The following is a 19,687-nucleotide window of genomic DNA, read 5'->3' on the forward strand; positions in this document are numbered from 1 at the left end:
CAATAAAATATCACCCTTTTATACAAATAAGCAGATAGAACCAATAACACACATGTTCTCAAGAAAACAACTAGTTTTGAAGTAGGACTGGACAACACCATTGGCCATGCCCAGTTTATCCAGTTTTCACCTGGTAATTTGCGTGGCTGTCTGTGTTAATTGGCCTTATCCAAAATAAAAATAAAAGGCTCAAATCTTTATGACTAAAAGTAGTTATGCACCAAGGTGTCTGCACAAAATTTGGCTGTTGTTCTCCCCACAAAATGGAATAGTGTCCTTTTTGATGATTATATGTCAAAGAGATGGCTTTCTGGTTTTTGAGAAATCCATGCATGGGTTGTAAAGGTGGTAATTTTTATTTGTCCAATTGTTTATTTAGCAGTTTAAAATATTTACATCATTTCAAGGGGACAAAGAAAGAACTGACACATTTTTTAAAGTGAATGCTCTAAGACAAGGAAAAGGGGAAGGAGGAAGTCTCTTCTCTTATTTTCAATAGGGAAAATTAAGACTCTTATTTCTAATTTGTATTTGCCATTATAGGGCATATTTTAGCTAGACTTCATAGGTTCTAATACACATTTGTTTTAGTATCATCACTTATTTTAATTTTTATGGATACATAATACTTAACACATATTCATGGAGTGCATGTGATATTTTGAGAAAAGCATGCAATGTATAATAATCAAGTCTGAGTAATTGAGATATCTATTATCTCAAACATTTATTTTTTTATTTGTAAACATTCCAAATCTACTTATCAAGCAATTTTGAAATACAATAAATTATTATTAAGTATAGTCATCCTACTGCACTACCAAACACTACATCTTATTTCTTCTATCTGACTGTATTTTTGTGCTCATTAATAAACACCTCTTACTCTCCTTCTCCCCACTTCCCTTCCCACACTCTAGTAACCCTGATTTTATTTACTACCTTCATGAGATTAATTTTTTGTAGCTCTCACTTATATGTGAGAACATGTGACATTTTTCTTTCTATGCCTGGCTTATTTCACTTAACCTAATGTCCTCTGGTTCAATCTGTGTTATTACAAATGATAGGATTTTATTCTTATGGTGGAATAATATTCCATTATGTATCTATACCACATTTTCTTTATCTATGCATCCCTTGATGGGCATTTCGCACAGCTAGCATCATACTGAATGGAGAAAATCTTAGTCTTTCCTCTGAAATCTGGAACAAGACAAGGATGTCCACTTTTACCACTTCTATTCAATGTCGTACTGGAAATATTATCCAGAGCAATTAGACATGAGAAAGAAATAAAAGACATCTAAATAAGAAAGAAAGAATTCAAAATGTCCTTGTTTTCACACGATATTATATTTAGAAAAATCTAAAGATTAATGAACGATTGGCACTGATAAATGAATTAAGTAAAGCTACAGGATACAAAATCAACACACAAGACTTGGAAGCATTTCTATATGCAACAGCGAACAATTTGAAAAAGAAATCAAGAAAACAATGCACTTACAAAAAATAAGATAAAATACCAAGGAATAAATATAACCAAAGCAGCAATAGATCTCTTCAATTAAAACTATAAAAAAATTGATGAAAGAAATTGAAGAAGACATGAAAAATATGGAAAGAAACCCCATGTTCATAAATAGAAGAGTCAATATTGTTAAAACATCCACACCACCCAAATTGATTTACAGATTCAATACAATTCCTATTAAAATACCAACAAAATTTCTCACAGAAATAGGAAAAATCTTAAAATTTATAAGAATCACAGAAGACTCAAAATAGCCAAAGTAACACTGAGCAAAAAGTATAAAATTGGAAGCATTACATTACCTGACTTCAAATTATACTACAAAACCAAAATAGCATGATTCTGGCATAAAAACAGACATGTAGACAAATGGGATAGAATATAGAACCCAGAAATAAATCTACACATTTATAGTCAACACATTTTCAACAAAGGTGCCAAGAACATACACTCAGGAAAGGGTAGTCTTCAACAAATTGTTCTGGAAAAACTGGATATCCATATGCAGAAGAATGAAACTAGACCCCTATATTTAACCATATATAAATATAAAATAAAATGGATTAAAGACTTAAATATAAGACCTGAAACAATAAAACTACTGGAAGAAAACATTGATAAATGCTTCGGGACGTGGTTCTGGGCAAAGATTTCTTGACTAAGACCTCAAAAGCACAAGCACCTGAATTAAAAATGGACAATTGGTATCACACCAAGCTAAAAAGTTTTGCACAGCAAAGAAAACAATCAAGGGCAATATACAGGATGGAAGAAAATATCTGCAAAATATCTGGCAAGGGATTAATAACCAGAATACATAAAGAACTCAAAAAACTGAAGAGTAGAAAAATAATCTGATTTTTAAATGAACAAAATAAACTGTACAGTCATTTCTCAAAAGAAGACATATACATGGGTAATTGGCATATGAAAAAAATGCTCAACATCATTAATCACAAGTGAAATGCAAATCAAAATTACCTTGAGATGTTATCCTACCCTGGTTAAAAATGGCTTTTATCCTAAAGATAGGCAATAACAAATGCTGGGGAGAGTGTGGAGAAAAGAAAACCCGAGTACAGTGTTGGTAGGGACGTAAATTAGTACAGTCACCATGGAAAACAGTTAGGAGGTTTCTCAAAAAACTAAAAATAGAGCTGCCATATGATCCAGGGATCCCACTTCTGGGTGAATATGTAAGCAAGAAATTTAGTATATCAAAGAGATATCTGCATTCCTGTGTTTATAGGTCATTGTTTTCTATATTCTTTCCATTTTTATTTTCCCTTCAAATTAAGCATTATTTCAGAAATAAGCTTGATTATTAACTAATATTATAGCATATAAAAATGAAGCTTAATCTGCTTACATTAATTTATATATATATTTGCACATAAAACTATCTTTCTATATAGAATGGTTTTTGTTTTTAACATTTATGTTTTCTTTTTTATAATTTATATCTGTTCCAGACTTTCATTTTACATTTCTCCTTCTGTTAATTTAGGAAATGTATAGTATGTAGTATTTTTTAATGATTTATTAGCATTTACTTTATTTATCTTCAGTTCTAAATTTAAATTTAATGCAGACCAGGATGGATATGTCATCCACAACTTTATTCACTGAGAAATGCTTTTATAACTATTTTATTTTATTTTTTTTAATTGGCAAATCAAATTTTATATACTTATATACAACGTGATATTTTGAAAAATAGAACACACACACACACATATATATATATATATGTACACATTGTGGAATGGCTAAATTCAGCTAGTTAATGTATGCATTACTTCATATAGTTATCACTTTTTGGTAGTAACAATATCTATTCTCTTATGAATTTTCAAGAATACAATATATTGTTATTAACCATAGTCACAGTGTTGTACAATAGATCTCTTGAACTCATTCCTGAAATTTTGTGTCCTTTGCCCAACATTTTCTAATCCTACCCCTCTACCCCACCACTCCAACCTCTAGTATAGTTACTTTTTTAACTCTCTACTTCTATGAATTTCACTTTTTTAGATTCCACATGTAAGTAAGATCATGCAATATTTGTCTTTCTGTGACTGGCTTGTATTATTTATTTATTTATTTTTCCTTATTATTTTTTTTTAGAGGTACACATGCAGGTTTGTTACATGGGCATATTGAGTGCTACGAGGTTTGGGCTTCTATAATCCCATCAATCAAGTAGTGAACATAGAATGCTATAGGTAGTTTTTCAACCCTTGCTCTCTCCTTTCTTCTCCCTCTTCAGAATCTCCAGTGTTTACTGTTTCCATCTTTGTGTTCATGTGTACCCAACATTTATCTCCCACTTATAAGCGAGAACACATGGTATTTAGTTTTCTGTTTCTGTGCTAATTTTCTTAGGATAATGGCCTCCAGCTGAATCCATGTTACTGCAAAGGACATGATTTCATTATTTTTATGGCTGCATAGTATTCCATGGTGTAAATGTAACTTTTAAAAAAAAATCCAAATCTACTGTTGATGGGCACCTAAGTTGATTCCATGTGTTTGCCACTGTGAATAGTGCTGTAATGAACGTATGAGTGCAGGTGTCTTTTTGGTAGAACAATTTATTTTCTTTTGGGTGTATAGCCAGTAATGGAATTGCTGGATGAAACTGTAATTCTATTTTTAGTTATTTGAGAAATCTTCAAACTACTTCCCACAGAAAAGCATTCCCTTTTCTCTGCAACCTCACCAATATCTGTTATTTTCTAAATGTATTAATAATAGCCATTTTGATGGGTGTGAAATGGTATCTCATTACAGTTCTGATTTACATTTCTCTGAAGATTAGTGATTCTGAACATTTTTTCATATATGTTTGTTGGCTGGTTGTATGTTTTCCTTTGAGCAGTGTCTGTTCATGTTCTTTGCCTACTTTTAACTTCTTTGTTTTTCTTTATTTGATTTCTTTAAGTTCCTTATAGATTCTGGATATTAGCCCTTTGTCAGATGCATAGTTTGCAAATGTTTTCTCCCATTCTGTAGGTTCCCTGTTTACTCTGTTGATGTTTCTTTCACTGTGCAGCTCTTTAGTTTAATTAGGTCCCCATTGTCAGTTTTTGTTTTTGTTCCATTAGCTTTTAAAGACTTAAAAATTATTTGCCAAGGTTGATGTCCCAAACAGTATTTCCTAGGTTTTCCTCCAGGATTTTTACAGTTTGACATCTTACATTTAAAAGTCCTTAATCCATCTTGAGTTAATTTTTATATATGGTGAGAGGTAAGGGCTCAGTTTCATTCTTTTGCATATGGCTAGCCAGTTTTCCCAGCGCCACTTATTAAATAGGGTATTCTTCTCCCATTGTTTGTTTTTGTCAACTTTGTTGAAGATCTGTTGGTGGCAGATGTGTGGTTTTACTTCAGGGGTCTCTATTTTGTTACTTTGGTCTATGTATCTATTTTTGTATGACTGGCTTATTTTACTTAACATAATATCCTCTACGTTAATCCATGTTGTCGCAAATGACAGGATTTTCTTCTTTCTTGAGGCTCAGTAGTATCGTTTTGTGTATATGCACCATATTTTCTTTATGTGTTCATCCACTGGTGGACAAAAGTCACAAGCAATATGACAAAATATTAATATTTGTTAGTTATAGTTTTGGCATTGCACATGTTCATAGTACAAGAGTTACTATATTCTTGAAAGTTTAAAACTTCTACCACATTTAAAAAATAGTGGATGATGTAATAATGTAACTGGAGATATTTGGTTGTGGGGGGCAGCAGAAAAAAATAAGTGGAGACTGAGGCGGGATGGGGAGTTAGAGGAAAAACACTGTAGAATACTATTTCCTAGCGCATGTTTACATGACTATGGAAACATTCAATAAAAAGGAAGACAGTAATGACTGAGAAAGAGAGAAAGAAATGATGCAAATCTTAAAGAACCCAAAGAGCAAAGTCCTTGAGAGGGCAAGAGGGAAGAGATGATGTTAATATAGTAAGAACTCAGTAAATGTAGCTGAACGAATGAGTAAATGAACCAATAAATGACCTTCAGCATCCCTTTGGCTTCTTATATTTAATTGTCTTTTCAACTCTCCAAAACAATTAAAAACTTGGATCACTTTCCTCATGTTTATAAGTTCCTTACATTAGCTCTCTCTTTTTTTTAAGCAGAAAATATCCCCTTCTACTTGTAAAAGACAGTAAAGGCCATAACGTTTATTTCCTGCCATTGGTATATATATATTTTACTAAGCACTCAGATTCCAGATGCTGTTTTAGGCAGTGCAGAAACTGCAGTGAGAAATGCAGACAAACAACTATACACTGTATTATTTGGTGATGAAAAGTGATATCAAGAAAATTAGACAGGGTTAAGAGATAGGGAGTAATGAAACATTCTTAAGAGTGTTTAACAAAATTCTTTAAAGGGTGACATTTGAACAATCTTGAATGAAATGACAGAGGACATGCCATTTTTCTGGGACATTAAGTAATTTCTTCTTAAAAGCGTGAAAGCCCATTTCAGTCTTCATATGTCTGTGAAAGAATAGGGTTATTAGATCTCAGGGCTTTTACAAAATTTGTATTTTATTTTAGATCTGGTATATATGTGCAGGACATGCAGGTTTAATTACATATGTAAACATGTGCCATGGGGTGGTTTGCTGCATGTATCAACTCATCACCTATGTATTAAGCCCAGCATGCATTAGCTCTTTTCCCTAATGCTCTCCCCACCTTGTTTGCTGCACCTATCAACCTGTCACCTAGGTATTAAACCCAGCATGCATTAGCTATTTTCCCTAATGCTGTCACCACATTGTCCTCCCCCAACAGCCCCCAGTGAGTGTTGTTACCCTCCTTGTGCCCATGTGTTCTCATTGTTCAGCTCCCATTTATGAGTGAGAACATGTCATGTTTGATTTTCTGTTCCTGTGTTACTTTGCTGAGGATAATGACTTCCAGCTTCATCCATGTCCCTGCAAAGGATATGGTCTCGTTCCTTTCTATAACTGCATAGTATTCCATGGTATATATATACCACATTTTCTTTATCTATTTTATCATTGATGGGCATTTGGGCTGATTCCATGTTGTTGCTATTGTGAATAGTGCTGCAATAAAATAAAAACACATGCATGTATCTTTATAATAGAATGATTTATATTCCTTTGGGTATATACCCAATAATGGGATTTCTGGGTCAAATAGTATTTCTTGTTCCAGGTCCCTGAGGAATTGACACACTGTTTTCCACAATGATTGAACTAATTTGCATTCCCTCCAACAGTGTAAAAGTGTTCCTATTTCTCCACAGTCTCACCAGCATCTGTTGTTTCTTGACTTTTTAATAATTGCCATTCTGACTGGCATGAGATGGTATCTCATTGTGGCTTTAATTTGCATTTCTCTAATGATCAGTGATGTTGAACTTTTTTTCATATATTAGTTGGCCTCATAAATGTCTTCTTTTGAGAAGTGTCTGTTCGTGTCCTTTGCCCACTTTTTGATAGGGTTTTTTTTTTTTTTTTGTAAATGCGTTTATGTTTCTTGTAGATCCTGGATGTTATATCTTTGTTAGACGGTTAGATTGCAACTGTTTTCTCCCATTCCATTAATTGCCTGTTCACTCTGATGATAGTTTCTTTTGCTGTGCCAAAGCTCTTTAGTTTAATTAGGTTCCATTTGTCAACTTTTGCTTTTGTTTCAATTGCTTTTGATGTTTTGGTCGTGAAATTTTTTCCCTTGCCTATGTTCTGAATGGTATTGCCTAGGTTTTCTCCTAGAGTTGTTATATTTTGAGGCTTTAGTTTTAAGTCTTTAATCCCTCTTGAGTTAATTTTTGTGTAAGATGTAAGGAAGGGGTCCAGTTTCAATTTTCTGCATATGGCTAACCAGTTTTCACAGAGCCATTTATTGAGTAGAGAATCCTTTTCCTATTACTTGTTTTTGTCAGGTTTGTCAAAGATTGGATGTTTGTAGATGTGTGGTATTATTTCTGAGGTCTCTTTTCTGTTTCATTGGTCTATGACTGTTTTGGTATCAGTACCATGTTGTTTTGGTTACTGTAGCCTTGTAGTATAGTTTGAAGTTGGGTAGCATGATGCCTCAAGCCTTGTTATTTTTGCTTAGGATTGTCTTGGCAATGCGGGTTTTTTTGGTTCCATATCAAATTTAAAGTAGGTTTTTTCTAATTCTGCAAAAAACGTCACTGGTAGCTTGATGGGAATAGCATTGAATGTATAAATTACTTTAGGCAGAATGGCCACTTTCACAATATTGATTCTTCATATCCATGAGCATGGAATGTTTTCCCATTTGTTTGTGTCCTCTCTTATTACTGTGAGCAGCGGTTTGTAGCTCTCCTTGAAGAGGTTCTTCACATCTCTTGTTAGCGTATTCCTAGGTATTTTATTTTTTGTAGCAATTGTGAATGGGAGTTCTTAGAAACCTACAAAGTGGCTTAGATCCCCACACACTAATAGTGAGAGAATTTAACACCCCATTGTCATTATTAGACAGATCATCAAGACAGAAAATTAATACAATTAATCAGGACTTGAGCTCAGCTCTGGATCCGGTGGACCTGATAGATATCTACAGAATTCACCACCCCTAAACAACAGAATATACAGTCTTTACAGTGCCACATGGCACTTACTCTAAAATTGATCACATAATTGGAAGTAAAACACTCCTCAGAAAATGCAAAAGAACTGAAATAATAACAAATAGTCTCTCAGACCACAGTGCAATCAAATTGGAACTCAAGATTAAGAAACTCACTCAAAACCACATAAATACATGGAAGTTGAAAAATCTGCACCTGATTGACTCCTGGGTAAATAATGGAATTAAGGCAGAAATCAAGAAGTTATTTGAAACCAATGAGAACCAAGAGACAATGTACCAGCATCTCTGGAACAAAGCTAAAACAGTGTTAAGAGGGAAATTTATAGCACTAAATGCCCACATATGAAAGCTAGAAAGAGCTCAGATTGACACCTAACATCGCAACTAAAAGAACTAGAGAAGCAAGAACCAACAAATCCAGAGCTAGCAGAAGACAGAAATAACCAAGATCAGAGTGGAACTGAAAGAGATAGAGACACAAAAAAACCTTCAAAAAAAAAATGAATCCAGGACCTATTTTTTTTCCAAAAAATTAATAAAATAGATAGACTGCTATCTAGACTAATAAAGAAGAAGAGAGAAAAGAATCGAATAGGCACAATAAAAATGATAAAGGGGATATCACCACAGACACTGCAGAAACACAAACAACAATCAGAGAATACTATAAATATCTCTATGCAGCTCTTAGTAATAGCATGACAGTCTTAGTTCCTTCGATTGCAAAATTCTTTAAATTGAGAAATATGTGTTTTCAAATACATAATATGTTTACTAAGAGCTACAAGTACAATTATCTGCAGTTTGGCTCCGTAGACAAAGTGAAAATTTTTGAATGAAATAATACATATTTCTTTAGTGCTTTAACAATACAAATAAATTCAAATGCCTCTTGGAAAAAAAATATCTCTATGCAAATAATCTAGAAAACCTGGAAGAAATGGATAAATTCCTGGACACATACACCCTCCCAAGACTAAACCAGGAAGAAGTTGAATCCCTGAATAGACCAATGTCAAGTTCTGTAATTGAGGCAGTAATAAATAGCCTACCAACCAAAAAAACCCCAGGACCAGATGAATTTACAGCCGAATTCTACCAGAGATACAAAGAGGAGCCAGTACTATTTCTTCTGAAACTATTCCAAACAATTGAAAAGGAGGGACTTTTCCCTACCTCATTTTATGAGGTCAACATTATCCTGATACTAAAACCTGGCAGAGATACAACAAAAAAAGAAAACTTATGGGTCAATAGGTGCAGCAAACCACCATGGCACACATATACCCATGTAACAAATTTGCACGTTCTGCGCATGTATCTTTTTTTTAATTAAGAAGAAATAAAGAAAAGAAAGAATACTTCATGCCAATATCCCTGATGAACATTGATGTGAAAATCCTGAATAAAATACTGCAAACCAAATCCAGCAGCACATCAAAAAGCATATCCACCACAATCAAGTTAGCTTCATCCCTGGGATACAAGACTGGTTCAACATATGCAAATCAATAAACGTAATTCATCACATTACCTGTACTAATGACAAAAACCACATGATTATCTCAATAGACACAGAGAAGGCTTTTGATAAAATTCAACTTCCCTTCATGTTAAAAACTCTCGGTAAACCAGGTATTGATGGAACACATATCAAAACAATAAGAGCCATTTATGATAAACCCACGGCCAATATCATACTGAATGGGCAAAAGCTAGAAGCATTCCCTTTGTAAACCAGCACAGGACAAGGATGCACCTGATTGACTTCTGGGTAAATAATGGAATTAAGGCAGAAATCAAGAAGTTATTTGAAACCAGTGAGAACCAAGAGACAATGGTTCTCACCACTCCTGTTCAACATAGTAGTGGAAGTTCTGGCCAGGGCAATCAGGCAAGAGAAAGAAATAAAGGGCATTCAAATAGGAAGAGAGGAATCAAATTGTCTCTCTTCGCAGATGACATGATTGTATATCGAGGAAACCCCATCATCTGAGCCCAAAATCTGCTTAGGCTGATAAGCAACTTCAGCAAAGTCTCAGGATACAAGATCAATATACAAAAATCACAAGCATTCTTATACACCAGTGATAGACAAACAGAGAGCCAAATCATGAATGAGATCACAGTTATTTTTATCTCACAAACTGTACATGTTTTTCAGCCTTTTTTGTTTTCTGTATTGCAGATACAGTAGGAGGAAATAGTATACCTCTTTTATCTTTTTCAAGGCCTAAAATTGTATTTATTTTTCAATTTAAACACATTGCTGAAGTTGTTTCGAATAGATATTTATCTCTCCTATTAAAGGTGCCCAACAAGCTAAGTCATTTTAGTCTGAAGTATTTATTTGGCTCAGGGAAGTGTTCTATTATAATTTATTTGATTATCTCTTCTCTATTGGTCTTTATATATTAAAGAAGTCTTGTCTCCTAATCAACAATAAAATTTGCACTTGGGGCGAGGACTCAATTTCATTTAATATCCTCAGGGGACTTTTCTACCATGAATTCTCTCTTTTTCTCCTTTCTCCAGCCTCTGTACTTGCGCTTTGTAATCATTATATACATGTGCTTACAATTTATACAATCATAAATAAACTTTTAATGGTATTTTTATCATTTGCATATAAAAGTCAATAGGGTCAACTCTTCTGTATTTCTTTATCCAATTCAATACACCTCATTCTGACTTCTAAAATAGCTTTCTTAAGTTTATCAATAAGTTACTAGTTAAAAACCCCAAATATTTTTAATCATTTTATCATTTGATACCCAGAACATTTGCGAGTTTTGGGCTCTCCTTTTTTCTTGAAACTTTTTTTCTCTTACCTCCTGGGAAACCACTAACTTTTGCTTGTTCTTCCTCTTTTTTTTGTGTTAGATTTGTTTAATTTCCTTTGCAGGGTGATCTTCCTTCACTTTACTCAAATGTTGGTTTGCCCAGAGTTTCATTTTTGTGTGTTCTCTTTACTTTAAACTTTCCCTGCGTAAATATATTTAATTCCATATTTTCAAGTGGAAATTGATTTCTAAATTTATAGCTAATGTAGGATGACTCTGCTGAGTTTTAACAGCCTCTTAAAATAACTTTGTGTCCAGTTGAAAATAACAGGTAAAAATGGAAATGATTCTCTGCAGTCATTCCCTGCAACCGAACCTGCTTATCCCTTTTTTTCAAAATGTTGGTGACTGGTACTTTTCGGCAACTAGTTTTCTATGTAATCACCTAGGTTCATTCTAGATTTTCCTATTTCAACAACCCCAAATCCAAATGATACTAAATTACGCTGAGTTTTACTCAGTTAATAGTATTTAAAACCTTCCACTCTTAATCACATTTCTAATGCTCTGTAGCATTCATGAGGTCAAATCACTGATGACCTGAACACTTCCTCAAAGGCCCCTTCTCCCAATACTGGTACAAGGGGATTTTTAGGGAACAAATTCAGACTATAGATCCTTGATATATCTTACTCATTTTTTACAATAAAGTGTGGAAACACTTTTTCCAAGAAGGCATGCCTGATATCTAGCTGCTTCCATTTCACATAATATGATTTAGGTTATCAATAATTACCATGGTTTCTGTGGTACCTTGGGGAAACCATTATCAGAGCTTTTGTGGCATGATATTCATTAGTATTGATGTTTTTTCTTTGCATTTCTATCCATGTGTTTCCCTACTAGGTGCTGAACTGTTTAATGAGATGAAAGTGTCTTTTTAAAACAACTTATCTTGAAATAATTTTAGGCTTATAAAAGAATTACAAAAATAAGTTCACCCAACTTCTTCTCTTCATGTTAACCTGTCTCATAACATAACGTATTTATCAAAACAAATAAACTAAAGATTTTATTAAGATTTCCCCAGTTGTTTCCCTAATGGCTTTCCACTTTAGATCTCTTAATGGCAAATTAGCATCCTATTTACTTAGCAGACTGTAGCTTTTTCTGTCTGCTAAGACACACTTAAACTAACACTCAATCTTTCAAATATGCTTTCATATGTCCCCTTCACTTTTAATCTTTACCTGTTCTGTGTTTCTTTCCTGATTTAGACAATTGTATTTCTGTAAAATATCTAGTTTGGGTTCCTTGGTGGAGGACAAAATTGCCACATGTGATCAAATCTACCATGGACAGCTAATACCCCAATTATGTAAGATATTATAAAATAAATATGAGGTTGGTTTTGTGATAAAACAGATAAAAATGGGCTAAGAGCTAACTTGTTACATTTGAGTGAGTTACTAAAGAAACAAGAATCTGACAGGATCTAGGAAATGAGATTTTGGTTGTAAAGTTGATTGAAAAAAATTATAAATCACATTGGGAATCCATATGGATAAATCATCTATATATATAGCTCATATCTATATCTATATCTATAATCTATCCATCTATCGTGAATCTATCACTAGTGCCCCCTTGAATTTGAGGACATAGAGGAAAGATAACTGAATCTGTTATTCATTTTCATATGTAACAGTGAGTAGCAATATAGAAAGCCTTTCTTATTCTATCCCTCATTTGGTAATGATTTTTCTACAAGCAGTATTTAAATCATAAAAGAACAGAGAATAGAAACAGAGCAAGAGAAGCTACTTTACAAATGAACCAAAGTACAACCATTTAGTGCAAGGGTTGGCAAACTTTTCCTATAGAAGCATAGAAAGTAAATATCTTAGGCTTTGCAGGTTATGTGTGTTATCTGTTGCAATTTTTCAGACTTGCCGTTGTAGCAGGAAAGCAGCCAGAAGTACCTAAACAGATGGGCATTACTGTGTTCAAATAAAACTTCATTTATAACAACAGGCAGAAGGCTAGATTTGGCCCAAGTTTGGTAGTTTTCTGACTCTTAATTTAGAAAGAACAGATTATATACAAGAAGAAATCGTTTCCAAAGTGCACAATAATTTCAGGACAACAGCCTGGATGCTAGAAGCACTTAAAGTCTAAGTGCCCTGTCACTTAATTCACTATTTGCCATACTCTCTTATAGAAATAAAAACGAACCGGTTATCAATAAGCCATAGACTTCCAGCAATAATTTAAGTGACACTGAGGGATCTTAAAAGCTATAAGGAATATATTTGATATGATGATCTTACTCTATCAAGGAATGACTTCATCTTGTCCATTTGTCAATGAGAATATAAAAATGACTAAAATTTGTCCCTATTTTTTCACCATTTATGTTTGTTATCTAGCACTTGACCAGGAAGAAAGGACCAAAGAGAGACAACATTTTCTCTTATACGCATTGTTTGCACATTGCTCGTTAACACCTCCAGCAAACAGAGCATCACCATGAAATTCTCTATTGAGCAGTAAAGAGAGACAGAGAGAGAGAGAGAGACAAAGAAAAAAGAAACAACAGCCTGGAAGTAGCTTTTTGTCTTTCACCACTATTCACTATTGAGATGCTAACTATAGTAAATGGTAGGTGGTGGCACTAGAGCACTCTAATTTGTGTATGGGATTTGGGATGGAGGAGGAGAAAATATTATATAGTAGGGGTAAAATTGGCCCTAAAGTCTTTCTTCATCCTGTAATGCATTGAAGATAATAGTACTGTCATAACAAGTTGGTCTTAGATACTTTGAACAAAATATATAACATGGAAGAAGTGAGTGAACTAGCACTACCTTTAGGGGAAATTCTGCAATTGCCTAAGTATAAAACCATTTCTAAACACTTCTCTGACATTTCTTCTAGTACCAAGACTTTAGCTTATAAAAATAACGAAAAACATTTGAAATCACACAATCATGTAATTGGTGGAATTAATTGTTGATAAATATAAATTATTTCTCAAAATGATGAATCTGGTCATTAACCAATCTTGTATGTTATACTCTGAAGTTCACTCTTCAGTTTTCTATATATACGATAGTTGTGAAAATTGAGTGGGAGCCTTGGCCACACAAATGCAAACCGTGAATTGGGTTGAACACTTCAGTGACTGTAACAATATAGACACAATTAGTAACAAAATTTATTTGAAGTGAATATGGGGAAGCCTCTGAAAGAAAAAAATCATGATAGTTTGTAATAAATTAGTCAAATACTTTAAAATAGGCATGGTTGAATTGAACAACAAGTTTTTGTTTTGTTTTGTTTTGAGTTTTAATAGCTATAAAAGGAGAGAGAGATTGTCATGCTGCCATGAAATGGATATAAACAATTTTCAGCTGAGACTCTGACCAAAAAGTAAGTTTTCCATCAACAAGAATTTAAAACAGTCCTTGATTTATGGCATCCAGCAGAGAATGCAATCACAGATAGCACAGCCAGGAAAAGAACATTCATTATTTTAGAGAGACAAAGAATTGTGGAATTATGCATCCATTTTCTCTAATAAACATTTTTATCACTTATGGGAGGAAGCTGCTCTCCCTAGTAATAGCAATGATGAGTACTTACATTAAGGAGAGCTTTAAATTGGTTAAAACAAACACCTACCCTAAGAATAAAGAGTAAATAATAAAAGACTGAAAATAAAGACCACAGTCCATGGTAATCAGAAATGATGAATGAGCCACTTGGGACCTCCCAAAAGAGATCAGCAAATCTGAAATCCAAGTGGTGTTAGAATAAAGACCTTTTGATTGATCATATTTGATTAAAGCCTCCAGCAGTTTCTTAGAGAAACATAGAAAATATAAATCAGGAAAACAGAAAAGATATCAAATAATTATCTTACAAAAAATGAGAAAACAAGAAATATCAACAATAACAGCACACCGAAATAGTTTCACAGAAGAATCCTACCAAAGCTTCAAAGATTAAGTAGATCCAGTGTTACATTCTAAATCACAGAAAGTGAAGAAAAGTTTTTAAGTAAATTCTATGAAAACAGTATGAAGTTGATCATTAAATAAGATAAGGAAGGCACCAAAAAATCCACCTAATTCATAGATTAATCTGACTGTAAATTAAAAAAAAAATTCAGAAAAATTCAAAAGAAAATAACAGCAATCAGAATTCACTGTCCACATTAAGGAAAAAATGCATCTTGCTTAAATGGAAAGGATGAGAACAAAATCCCATGCCAATTGTTCATAAAAATGATTGCTGAAATAGGAATTATTAGATACTTTCATATGTGCACATACACATATATAATTATTTAATGGCTAGAAAATGGTTTCAGTTTATAATAAAGAGACATGACAACTAAATAACAAGATAGGATACTGAAGTTTTCAGTAAAACTTCAACGACTGTAACTGAGATAATTGGAAAAACTTTGAATAAGGCCTTTATAATAGATGGTAATTTTCTATCAATATTATGTTTGTTGGGTGTGAAAGTTATGTTGATCTCAGGCTTATGTAGAAAAATAGCATTGTTCTAAGGAGTATATACTGAAATATTTAGGAATAAGTTGTCATAATAATCCCAGAAAAAGTCTCTCTCTCTCTTTATCTACCAATCATTGATTGACCTAGGTGATGATATATGGGTATTAATTGTACTATTCTTCCAGTTTTTTCTGTATGAGTTACATGTTTCCAAAAAAGAGTCTTGGAAAATTGATGTATTAATATTTATTTGAATTTTTGTGCATTTCTCTTTGAGATGGGGGTCTCTCTATGTTGTGTAGGCTGGTCTCGAACTCATGGCCTCAAGTGATTCTCCTGCCTTAGCATCCTGAATAAGCTGGGACTACAGGCATGCACCACAACAATTGGCTTTGTACAGTTTAAAGCCATAGAAGCCAATATGCTAAGAAAATTTTAGAAATAACTCTGATATATAAACAGCCATAATAACTTTTCTGGGTTGAAGCATGTCTACTCATGCAAGCGCTCATCTGTTTCTTAACTCACAGTCTTTAAGACAGCTCTAAGAAATGCTGCATCTTTGGACACTACTTAAAAATAACATTTCCATTCTGTTACACAGTTAAATATGGTAGTGAAACATGAGGTCTTTGTAGATACATTCTCTATAAAATATTTTTCGAGTGTTAACATTTGACACTTAAAGAAATGTATTACAAGTTTGGGAAAATAGTCACTTATAAATACCACTATTTATTTGGCATCTCATGTGTGACTAGTACCATCCTCATTAATGTGTGACTAGCACCATCCTCATTATTTTGCACGAATAGCCCATAAATCCAACAATAACCACATATATTTTAATTAAATTTTAAAATAAATTTGGTAGTAAATAACAGAGCCGGGATTCAACCAATATCTGTTTCTTTCAAAATGTTGTTCTTATCAATGCATGCATATGAAGAAATTTGAAATTTTCCAACATATCAGGATGTAGGGTTATAGAATATAACTTATAATCTAACAAATATACTATACTAATAGGGGATAGAATTAAGTTAGATTATTTCCACTCTATCTAACAAATTTTAATGTTCCTTAGGAAAGAACCTGTCTTCTGAGGTTATGCCTGTCGGTAAAAAATCATGACAGAAATGTTTGAATGAGAGGTTCAAGTAGTTTTATAAATGGTCTTCAGCACAGTTAATTTCCCCAAACTAAGATATCAAAACTGAATAGATTCCACTTTTTAATTTTTCAATTCTCTCTCTCTCTCTCTGGGTGTTTTTTTTTTTTCCCTTGAGACAGAGTCTCACTGTATCACCCAGGCTGGAGTGCAGTAGTGTGATCTCACTGACTGCAACCTCTGCCTCCGGGGTTCAAAAGATTCTCTTGCCTCAGCCTCCGTAGTAGCTGGGATTATAGGCACCTGCCACCCGGCCTGGCTAAGCTGTATTTTTAGTAGAGATGGGATTTCACCATGTTGGCCAGGCTGGTCTCAAACTTTTGACCTCAAGTGATCCGCCTGCTTCAGCCTCCCAAAGTGCTTGGATTACAGGCATGAGCCACTGCGCCCGGCTTTTTCTTTTCAATTCTCATACTTTACTATTATATTCCATACTATAGTAAGTATTCTCATATTTTACTATTATATTATACTATACTGTTATATCACCACCCTCTAAATATTCCAAATTAAGATAGACAGGACAGAAAGTTTTATTGATTTTTGTTCATAAATTAAATTCACTAGACACCACAGTGAATTACATTGACAACATAAAAATATTCACAACTTCTACCCTTATTCTATTTAATATTTATTTAATCTACCACTTCAATAAGTAGAAATTGCAAATAGAGTGAAATAGCCTTGTGTCCTTTTCTCCCTCTGCCTCTCACACACACAACCTGGATTTCTAGCAAATATAAGCTTCAGTAAATAAATTTGGTAGTATATGATGGAGCCAGTATTAGTATTTAGATTGCATTTAGTATTTCAGATTGTTGTTAATTGTATCTTTACTGCTGTTTAGTTTGCTGGGAAGAATGAGCTTTTAAAATATATAAATTAGGCTGGTCAGATTCGTTTTACACGTATTTTATCCAGAGCTAAAGATCATTTTGTTTTCCACCCTTGCCAACTAAAAGTAGAAAAGTGGTTTCTAAACAACAAAGAAATGGGGGTAATATAACAATCCAAAGAAAGTATCCTTAAAGAGCCTGTGGAGCATCTGAAAAATATCGATCCTAGAAAGCAAATGAAATAGCACATTGATCTTGGAAGAAAAAAAAGGTGGTGAGAACCATGAAAACAGCTGGAGAAAAGTCTTAGTAATAAAGAAGATCACACCTTACTGACAGACTTGAAGGAAGACTGAAAATGTGAAGGTACAGGAAAATTTTAAGGTGAAATAGAAAGATCATCTTAAAAGTATAAGTCAAGGTCATTAGCGAATAATAATCCATGTGGGTTTTAAGAAAAACACTTCAGTGGGGGAAAGTGATTAACAACAGATTTTAGTTCCAGCTAAGCCTCCAAATAGAGTGAATTTCAGAAATCACTAAATCCCAGGCACTCATCTTTTATACGTGTAAAAAAGAGCAGTGATAGCAACGTTCCAGTCACAGGATTGCTATAATGACCCATTGGGGAGTTTGTAAAGCATGTCTTTGAATTCTTCTCCCAAAGGGATTCTGTCTTAGGCAATATTAGGTTTGGCATCCATTAAACCAAACAATTGCTAAGGTACAAATAGCCAGCATACTTCCTAAAATATGCTGTATAAGAAAATTAGAGAATCATGGAAAATCCCAAAACCACACTGAGAACAAAAGAATATGGTAAACTTCTCTTAATAGAAAATAAAACTGAATTGAAATTCTCCTCTATATTTTGCATTTTATTCTGTATTTTATGGACTACTCCCTGACCACACACACACTTGTTATATAATTCATTAGTCCATAACAGTCCCAAATCTTTCATGTCATCCCACCTCCACCCTTACCACCAAACAATAACCTAGATTCAGTGAGAAAGTTCTCCTAATTTTACCCATTTATCTCTGAGATTTTCCATGTCCCAATCCACAAAGCTAATGTCTAGATCATGCACTCACAATTTCTTGTCTGGACTAGTGTAATTATTCCCTACTTTTTTCCTCCACCTAAATTCTATATCTCTAATCCATTTTCTGTATTACCAGAACAGTGTTCTTTGCAAACATCACAAACACTTGCTTAAAACCTTTCAGTAGCTCTCAACTTTCTACAAGGTTGTTTCCAGAGAAAAGTTTTTATACTGTATGAGTGACTGAATGATGTGTCGGAAAATCAATTTACTTAAAAACATCTTTTATGAAATAAAAGAAAATGGAATAGACCAAAAGGAATAGAATACAAAAGACCTGGGTACCCATTATCCAGTAAGATGTAATATTTTTGTGAGATTTTAATTTTTATATGTCTATATTTGAGTAATACAAAATATTTTACTATGACTTGTGTTTAAGAAAAAGCTTCAAGAACACTTCTGTAGATCATATAGATCCCATCATAATCTTGCTTTTCCTGTATCTATAGCTTAACACCTCAAAGTTTCAACCATATTTTAGTTGAACAAATAATCCGCACTCTTTCACATCTTGGGACAATCTATATAATTGTCCCCTGCTGAAATGTTTCCCCTTTCACCTCCCTGTCAACTTGGGAAATGCCTACTCAGTTTTCAATATGCAACCCAAATATCATCTGCTTTGTGAACCTTTCAGGAACCCTCCTCCTCATGGTCCCCAGTGCCCCATCTCCAGCTGGCTGTTTTGAACTTGTCTAAAATATTGAGAGTTTGGTGATGCAAAACTATTAGGTTCTTTTTGTTTGATCTCTAACAGCATGAGACAGGAAACAGATAGATGCATATTTTTTAATAACCTGAAACTAGACTACAAGCAATCTCTCCAGAAACCCTTGCTTTCTGGTTTTTGGGGGGTACTCTGAAAAAAATTTTAGAAGGTTTTTTAAGACAAATGTTGGAATATTCATGTTGCATATCCAGGGCATCAGGACTCCTCTGAACTGGTTTGTTTGGAATCAAGCCTGGAGAGCAATGCTTCAGCGTGTAGAACATGTACAAGACTGGCTAGAGTCTTAAGTCTATTAATACATGTTAGAATGGTGTCTCTAAAAATCTTTTTTTCCAGACAATATATTTCCAGTATTATTAATTTCACTAGTGA

The 19,687-nt window shown here is 33.6% G+C and overlaps 1 protein-coding gene across 2 annotated transcripts in view; it reads left to right on the top strand.

Moving 5' to 3' along the window:
- The window catches only part of LOC129484933 (putative protein ATXN8OS), an 81,746-nt gene that overhangs the window by 49,614 nt on the left and 12,445 nt on the right, over positions 1-19,687 (top strand). The window contains exons 2-3 of one of the 2 annotated variants that reach the window (XR_010121587.1): positions 13,368-13,599; positions 14,285-14,370. The exons of the other annotated variant lie outside the window; for it this stretch is intronic. The gene's annotated coding sequence lies outside the window, so the exon portion shown is untranslated. The remainder of the gene's footprint in view (positions 1-13,367; positions 13,600-14,284; positions 14,371-19,687) is intronic. 2 annotated transcript variants of the gene reach the window in all.

This window comes from Symphalangus syndactylus, chromosome 6 (assembly GCF_028878055.3).
Source record: "Symphalangus syndactylus isolate Jambi chromosome 6, NHGRI_mSymSyn1-v2.1_pri, whole genome shotgun sequence".
In the NCBI taxonomy this organism is placed as follows: domain Eukaryota; kingdom Metazoa; phylum Chordata; class Mammalia; order Primates; family Hylobatidae; genus Symphalangus; species Symphalangus syndactylus.